Raw genomic sequence first — 9,608 nt, 5'->3', positions numbered from 1 at the left:
AGTGTGAGAGACGGTGAGGATGGAGGTGTTTGATGCATCCACAGTATGATTTGCTCTTTCCTTCCCCGCTGCAGCATTTCTGATGCACTATAGCTTCACTAAGTACAGAGAATCTGTTCATGTCTATAGCAAATGAACTGTACCACATAAACACACACTCCATCTCTATTACTGTCGTGCCTGCGACACAGGCGAAAAAGTTTGCATGTTTCAGGAGTGTAGCAAAGTTGCAAAAACAATCCTGTTTATAAAAGAAGCTGACCTCGCCACAATAAACATTTTGAAATTCTTTTGAATGAAAAGTCCCTATGTACCAAAAAAACAAAGCGTGGCCTGGTAATTTGGACATCAAGTCTCTCAGGAGGAGGAAACCCAACACGGACTGATCTTTGAGCCCAAGCCCGCAGAACCACCAGCACAGCGGGCCAAACCTCAGCCTGGAAGCTTGGAAGGCATGTCAGTGTGACTGCATTTCCTGAGTCCACCCCATTTTAAAGTTACAATATGGAACATATTAGGAGTGTGAGTGTCTCTACATACAGTCCCCCCCCACCCCCCTTTAGAAAAAAGGGTCCTTCCTGCAGAAGGGACAGACTGGTGGGAAGAAAAATAGACATTTAACTACTACCTCTAAAAACATGGATTAAAACATGAAAAGGGTTCTTTTTTTTAAGAAAAAGACAAATACTTAAGTCCCCCCCCCCCCCTTTTTCCCATGGACTGTGGATTTGTGTGTTTGTAAAAAAAAAAAAAAAAAAATCAATAATCTTCTATTTATTAAAAGCTATTACCATTAACTGTGTAGGTTTTCATGCCCTTGTGTTGAAGTAAGAAAAGACATTTAACGTGTGTTTTTTTCATGCTCTGTGTGTGTGGGTGTGTGATCACATGTGTCTACTCCTACACAACTACACAATTCCAAAAAACACAAGTCCAGAATGTGTGTTTTATATTTAATGATACTTCAGTTGCTGCATTGTTTGCTTGCTGTATCTGTCCAAGTATCGCTTTGATTTGCTGCACAACCAAAAGTTCAGGGGTTGGATGGAGATGATCCAGCTCCTCCTACTGGGGATGGAGTCTGAAACTAAAGGTCCCAAAGGTGGAGACAAATCATTGTGTATCAGGCTAGATAAGTGTGTCTGTTATTCCGTGCTGTACAGTGTCTTGTGGCTTAAGACATAGGGGTTAAGATTAGGTTTATAGGAGGAGCTGGATTAGTTCCAGCCTAACCTCCTGCAGTGACTACCACTTAATCTCCCTGATGGTTTTAACTTATTCAGTCCACTTTTTCTAAGTGTCTTTGTGATTACTACATTACTACTATATTTTTTTCTAGATATATCTAGATATATTGTACAGCATCTCCTCCCCAAAAATATAATACAATTGTCATTGTTTGCATATGTCATTGCATGTTATGCTGCCCACTAAAAAAAGAAGGCGCCATTTCAGAAGGGTCAAATAATCAGGCTGAATCATGCAACAAAAACAATGAAACTACTGGTAGGTCTAAATGTGTTGATCACATGGCTTGATAGGTTTACATTGACCCTACTCCAGACCGGATGGATGAATCAGGGTAAGAAGGGGAAGTGCATAATGCAATGCAACTTTTTTGGCTAGACAGTGTATATGGAGTGGTAAAAACTGTTCTCCATTGTAATCTTTGGGCAACCAAGCTTTACCAACATCACACACAAAAAGGCTGAGTAAATAAAAAAAAAAAAAAAATAGTAGTTCCATGAAGGCAATTCTAGTCTGATGCCATGTGCATAGAGTCTTACCCCAAGATAGGGTTAATTGAAGGCCAAATCTCATTTGTATCTCATTTTTAACCTTACAACTTTCTGAGCTTCTGCATGTCACTAGAAAGTAATTATAGTCTAAATAGCCTGTTAAAGTGTGGTACATAGTGACTCAATAGGTCTGCTTTATAATACAAGACTCAAATACAAGTTTTTTAGCATGGAAGAAAAGTTTACCTGTGATTGCAAAATAAAAACAAGGTTCATTGTGTGTCTGTGTTCACAAACCTATCTTAGAGCTAAGAGCATAGTGGAGAGAGGGGAAAAAGTATCTGTTGATTAATGCTGTCAAAATCGTGCCTTTGGGTCTGTTTTGTGTGTGTGTGTGTGTGTGTGTGTGTGCACTGTGAGGGAGTGCTGTGGCATTCTTTTAACTTTTGTGGAAACTCTCTAAAATAAATCCTGCGTGTACGTCAGCAAGGCCGCTCTTTACCCTGTAATTACTGCCGGGGGGTGGGGGGTGGGGGTTGCGGGCCTGAAACTGCCTCTGAAAGCACCTCCGGCTCAGCAGCAGCCTTTTCACTGCCATGTGGCCGAGGACTTTTATAACAGGACCAACTACGAGGTAAACTTAAGTTAGGACAGAGCTAATCCAACATCCTTTGCCCTCCTTACATAAAAAGACACTGTGACCCTTTCTGACAGTCTTTCCCTTTACTCTGGGAATGGCAGAATACAGTGCTTAACGGTTAGTGTGGTCATGCTGTACAGGATGGAAATATCTGCCGAGCATGAAAGAAATGGAGTTGGAATATGATTTAACTATGTTTTTCATGCAGAGGTGATGCAATCACTTGTTTGAACTATTGACTTCATTTATGTACAAATATTTGGAGAAAATGGTTGACTTTTCTAGTTTACCAAGTACATAACCCATTTTCATGTACGTAATGATGTTAAGCAGCTTGGGGTGGGGTGGGGGTGGGGGGGATTGTGGTATAGTGGGTGTGGTTGAGTGACACCTACAGATGGAAAGGGGCAGGTAAAACTGCCAGGTAACACATAATAAGACATAATGCTTTTACATAGAGAGAAAGATTTTATAGGAGAGAGACAGCGCATATGTGTGTATGAGATTGTGGTTTATAATGAAAGTATAAAATGTCTCCATCCTTCAAGTATCATAAAATAATAAAAATAATAATAATAATAATAATAATAATAATAATAATAATAACAAAGCAACAGAACCCATTATCAATTAAAATATCATGAATTAATATGTTTTAAAGAAAATGTGGATTCTGAATTAAGTGAGGTGAAAAGGAAATTAGTTTCCTTTAGTTAGAAATTCCCAAGCCAAGTCATGGTCACCAAGCACATCACGTAGGAAAACCTAGCACATTAGGCACATTGCAACTTGAGACATAACAGATCAATCACTTATCAGTCATTCAGTATTGAATAAGTCTTGCACAGCATTTACTAAAATGTGCTTTAGAAAACAGAATTGATTTGAACACTGTCCAAGTTATTGTATCTCATGCTCCTTTTATAATGTAACGTTCTCAAATCATGGAAATATATATATATATATATATATATATATATATATATATATATATATATATATATATATAGTGCTAACCACATATTATTTTCTGCACTAAACTGGCTTAGTGGTTGGCACTGTTTCTTCGTGCCTCAAGCGTTGGGGATTTCAACCTTGCCTCTGGTCCTGTCTGTGTGGAGTTTTCATGTTCTCCCCATTTTCAAAACTGAAGTGTGTATGTGCTTTTGCCCTGTTATTTGAAGTTTTCCAGAAGTAATAAATTTAATTTATTTTTATTATGCATACATTTACACACACAGGATATAAATTGTTTCCTTTCCCAAAAAAGTATGGGATTTGTTTAATTTGAAATGATTTAAAAATAAATATGTTAATATCCAGCTTGATTAATAAAGCCTGAAGTGAGCCAAGCACAGTTTAAAAAGTAAGCTAATTGTGTTTGTGTGCCAAGAACCATGACTAGCAAACTGATGAAAATGATTTCCTTGAACCTTAAAGCTGATTGTTTAACACATAAACATTACTGATACCGTTGCTAGAAGGTGGAGGGAAGGGAATCTCATGTCAGTGCTACTAAGATTATACTTTGTAGACATGACCAGAATGTTTGAGAACATGCATTTCAAAATGAATTCAATCACAGCTTTCAAGGAAAATAAGGTTAACTTATAGTTCATACTACATATGCATTGTATATTTACCACATTTTGGTTCTTTTCCACTAATGCGGTATAAAATCCGAAAGTTGTGCATAGGTGAAAGAGTAAAACTTTAATTACTGATGCCATCTTTTTTACTAACCTTAGCAAGCTTTATTTCTTGTCAATTGTAAAAGTGAGATTTTTTTTTCAAATGTAGACAGCAGTGATGGGGGAATCAGATCTTGATGCAATAGGATGATAAGGTAGAGCAAAGAGTTAATAGCATTTGAGGTTAAACTCTGGTTGCTGATTTGAGAATTTACATTCGGCAGATATCCTTATCCAGAGCGACTTACAGGGTTTTTTTTCATTAGAGATCGAGCTGGTGAGGGTTAAGGGCCTTGCTTAAGGGCCCAACAGTGACAATTTAGTGATGGTGGTGTTTAAACTTGGGACCTTCTGTACCTTAGACCAATGCCTTAACCAGTGAGCAGTGTCCTAATTTTAGTAGCCCTTTGTAGTGTCCTAAAATTAGTTTAGGCAAGGAGAGACATTTTTTAAGTGAATGTTTCCATACATTACAGCACTTTGTGTAAAAGAACAGCTTCTGTCACTGTAGTGTTTCAGGCTCCGTAAAGGGAAATGTTATGTGGCCCACCAATCATCCACCGAGTCAATAACAGGAGGCATCTTTGCTGGTCTGTACATCATGTTGCCTGTCAATTTAGAGTATGCATACTCTCCCTTAATATTCAAGTTTTCATGTATATGGGAATGGCTTTATAGCTGCACCAAGAAGGGGGCAGTAGGCTTTAACATCTACAAAGCTTTTAGAATAAAATATTTAGTCCAGTTGCTGTAAATAATAAGTATGTTATATTGTGAAGTTCAGATAAACAAGATCCGAGTCTTTCTTTAGGGTGTGATATTCTTTTCTCATTTTTTTTTCCGTGGATCCCCTTATTCCTCTGAAAAACACAGACATTATAGATAAGCATGTGGGTGCATGTTTTAGTAACTGTGCAACAACCTGCTTTGGATTATAACTGCCAGTGAGTGTCAGGTCGTTGCCTATAATTAGGCTGCTCTAAGCCTAGGTGAAAAGATTTCCAAAGTCAGCCTCATGAGAGAGTAGGAGCAGGAAGTCTTCCAGCCACTTGGTGTAATCTCGCTCTTTCTCCCAGTGTCTAACGTGCTATTACTTTGCATTCTGTGTGTTGAAGCCAGATGTTCAGGGTTTGGACTGAGGCTAAAGCTATTGTTTGGGACAATATTGATGATGCACATCCTCAATGTTGTAATTGTACTTGTACCTCAGTCCTAAAAATACACAGAAAGTTTTCTCTTCTCTAAAGAAATCTTCTTGAAGCTTTAAAGTCAGGATTCAGAAGCTGAACAAAATTCTTTATCAGCACTGCAAGCTAAATATAGGAATTCTGTTGTTGTAAAAATGTTTTATTGCACTAATAAAGCCTGACGTAGTGGATGTTGCAGTGGTCTAGAAATTTGTGACCGTAATATCAATATTAAAGGTACAATAAGAGCAATAAGATTCACATAACATTATATTGCAAAATATTCAGGTTGCTGTGTTAATGGTAAATGAAAGGTCACTGCAGTTTATGAGCTAGGAATGGGAGAATTATCACAAGAATCCTTTATGATAGAGATTCCAATGGAGTGACAATAACAGGAAGTAAGCTATTAATGTGCGGTTTACAAGCAGCCTTATGATACGGGAAGAGATGTTAAGGTGTAGGGTTAAACTGAAATTCAAAAAAATGGAGGAGCACATGGTTGGCAACAAAGTGGAACCAGAACTATTTAAGTTTTTTTATGTGTTTTATATGTTTTTATACTTATGGACATTTAATGACTATAATTAACATTTTTTGGTATATGCTGCTCAAAGAAAAACTTGAACGCCCCTCATATGTGTATGTAAGGTTCAAGTTAAACCAGGAATGTGTTCCCTGAATTTCTCTTGCTGCTGAAAAGGACTGGGAATAGTGATTCCATAGTTACACACGGTCTAGGTCTGGCATGTGGGAGTGTGGGTCTGTACTGGAAGGGAGGTGTTTGGGGATAATGATTAACACGGCAGACCTGTGTCCTGTTTTTTTAAATATGTTTATGTAACCTCTTTTTTTTTTTCTCTCCCAGAGCAGTGAGCTGAGTGTGTATGTGTGTGCCTGTGTGCAAGCAGAAAGTGGTGAGCAAGCTGGAAAGCTGCTGAGTTACTTGTTTTGGGAACAAAATGTTTTACATTACTGACAGACTACTGTGCTAGTGGCATAAGTTCAAATGAAAAGCTAGTATGTAATCTTACCCTGGGTCTGCTGTGTTCTCAGAGTGGCATAGTGCCAATGCACGGTGGAGACCAAAAGTATCAAGACAACATGTGCCATGTATTAGTTCTCTCTGTGCACAAAACAGGTGATGTCACATATTAGTTCACGCCTTGTGTTCAAGACTTGTGCTAATAAGAATGAGCTGGTATAGGTAATGGATGAAAGAAGTACGGGGAAGGAAGTTTCCCTTCCACCTCTGCACAAAAAATGGCTAACACTAGGGAACTTCTGTGGCAAATTTCTGCACATGATCTTCAAGAAGCAATCAAGCAGGTATGGACTGTGCCAGAGTACTGCAGACATCTTTTTGACTCTATGCTCAACCCAATTCAGCAGGTTATAGAATAAAGAAGAATAAAGGACATCATACTATATAATTAAGGTTGTATAGCACTTTTATTGGATAAAATAAATTATTCGTATTATCTCGATTGTCATTATTTTCAAAGTTTGGGAATATCATTAAAAAGTCTCAATACCTTTGGCCACTATTGTATGATTTACTATGATTACAGATTCATCCAAATAGCATTATGGACTGGAAAAAGTAAGAGCTAAAATATTCAACAAATTTCTGAATTATGGTTTCATTCTCTGCTGATGTCATTTTGTCACTCACAGTTTGGCAGAGACTTTAGCAAAGTTCAGTACAATGATTTCAATAATACACTCAATATCCTACCATTCCCTTGACGTCTCCTCAGAGCCCCCTTTTAACCTCCTTTAATTTTGTTTAGTAGGAGATATTAAGTGGCTTGGCTTTGTTTAAAAATATTCTTTAAAAGTTTGAGCTGTACGTGTACTTTGCTGTGTTTTTCTGTATTCCACAGAACAAGACTCAAGTCCTGGCATCTACATCTATGACATACTACAAGGCTTTGGCAGGACGGAGGCAATAATCATAAGGTTTTCAAAATGTGCTTTAAAAAATTGTAAGGTCCTCAGTGCACTCATCGACAAAGCTGTACACTCAAAAAAAGGGAACTTGAAGCTTGAAAGTTGGCAAAGTTAAAATAAATTCATAGATGTCTTTTATTGTATATTAATTTACGTCGAAAGAATGTTGCATTCTAAAAAAACTTCTCAGTCTTTTTCAGTTACTAAAACTAGAACGCAATATCAAAATAAGCTAATCGAATTATGCTGGGGCCTGGCCCTGTTTAGTAAAGAGAGCGAGTGTGAGCTCTATGAGGGCCCTTAATCAAGACCATCCCTGAGGTAGCAGAACATTCGCAAAGCTGCTTACATGGCTTTTCCGTTCTTATCCTTCCCTCATACATTCCCTCCCTTGTTTCTTTACTAAAAGCTGCAGCTCTGCCACAACTATGAGGAGCATGGTGCCTTACCGGCCTCTGCCCCGTCTATCTTTCTCTGCCCCTCCCCTGACACAGATTTAGCTATGCCCACTCTAATTAGGCCTCCTTGTCATATCCTCTACAGTGCCTTGTGTAATGTGTGTCTCACGCTCTCCATTTGTCTGGCAGAGTAACCTGCCAGCTCCTTCCCCCAGTGTTGATCCAGACCCCCTTCCCATAAGGCAAACACAAAAGCACAGGATAATGGGCCACACTTGTAGGCAGAAGAGCCACTCCTCTGGCTCTGGGATGTTTGAACTCTGCACGGGGTTGGCGGCAGACGTTGCACCCAAGGCTGTGGAGTCTATGGCTTTGCATGAGACAGCACAAGGGTAGTGCCCTCTTCACCGCACTCCCTGCACCTTTGAGGATGGGCTGGATTAAACGACCACAAGGCGTAGACCATGTTTTCTCAACTTGTTTCAATCAAGCATCCCAGTTGCATTCTCTACACAACATGGTTAGTCTTTCCTCCACTGGTTTCAGTACTTATAGTAAATATCTTTAAACTTTTTAGGGAAGTGCAAGGTCCAGCAAGGACACACCAGAGGTTCTGGCATTATTATTGCTGAATACAGAAGGCAGCTAAAGGAAGGTGATGTTTGGCCTTGAAATTACATTTTTGCTTTACATAATTTGGATGCTGGGAGAATTCATGGCCAGTCCCATTCTTCTAAACCTCAACCTTCCCCTGTCTCCTTTTAACTGCAGCACTCAAATTTAAAAAGAAAGTCAGCTCAACCACCTACTTCTTACTGGACATTTTCTGTCTGTGCACACTTAGGCCATTTATCAGTGTATATAAGCGTGAAGCCGCCTCTCTGGTCACTTACTGTGAGAAGCAAAGCCGTGTCCATAAACCACCCGCTGCAGATACTCAGTGCTCGGCATGCATGCATGCTGGATTTAGCCTGAGCCGCACCACAGATGAGGAAAACGGGCCAGGCCTTGTCCCTCTGCACTGAACTCCTCCCTGCTCCTCAGAAGCAACCAGTTAGGCTCTCAAGGACCTGAAGGAACTTAAGGCTGCAGAGTTTTATGTACCAGCTGAAGCTACAGGACAGTATTGTTGGTGGAGAGCTGTGCGGAGGAAAGGAGTGAAATAGAAGGTACATCTTGGCCGGTATATTACAAAACTCAGATGCTGCCAGTCAAAAAACATCCTACAAGCATCCTAAATACTCTACAATAGGAATATTTAAGTAAGGAACCCACACCCGTAAATTAAGAATTGTAGCTCTTGATCAATAACTAGGCACTACATGTTACATACACAACATATGCATATTTGCCCAACAACTTTTCTAAGATTGTAAGTGTTTTATCTGTAAGTTTAAACTGCACCAGTCAGCCATAATATGAAAGCAACTTGCCTAATCTTTTGTAGGTCCCATTTGGGCCCCAAAACCAGTTCTGGCTCATCCAGGTATGGTATACCCATGAAACGATGTACCTGGTCAGGCGACAATGTTTAGGTAGGTGGAACGTATTAAAGTAATTTTCACATAAATGCAAGGACCCAAGGTTTCCTAGCAGAATTTTTCCCACCACCTCTGCTGGCTTGCCTTCTTCATATAGAGCAGCCTGGTACCATCTCTTCCCCAGGAAAGCAGTGCACACACATGGCCAGTCATGCAAGTGATGTAAAATAAAACGAGATTTATCAGACCAGATATGCTTGGTTCCACAATATTTTTAGTTCTTTCATACATTTGACAGACTGCCTGGATGTTGGTGTAAAAGAGAGACATAGACAGAGAGAGATGACCTGATATGAATTCCTGTTTCCTTAATAAGCAGTCGAGAAGCTCATTTCAAAAGAAGATTGTACAATACCATTCCAGTGACAGTGATCAGCACTAGAGTATGCAAATACTCCCTCTTGTCTTCACTAGTATTCACAAGGAACACAAAGCAGCCATTGGTGAGTAAAACAAGCC

Source organism: Clarias gariepinus, chromosome 7, assembly GCF_024256425.1.
Source record: "Clarias gariepinus isolate MV-2021 ecotype Netherlands chromosome 7, CGAR_prim_01v2, whole genome shotgun sequence".
NCBI classification, from domain to species: Eukaryota; Metazoa; Chordata; class Actinopteri; order Siluriformes; family Clariidae; genus Clarias; species Clarias gariepinus.
Note: the sequence above shows the minus strand (reverse complement) of the source record.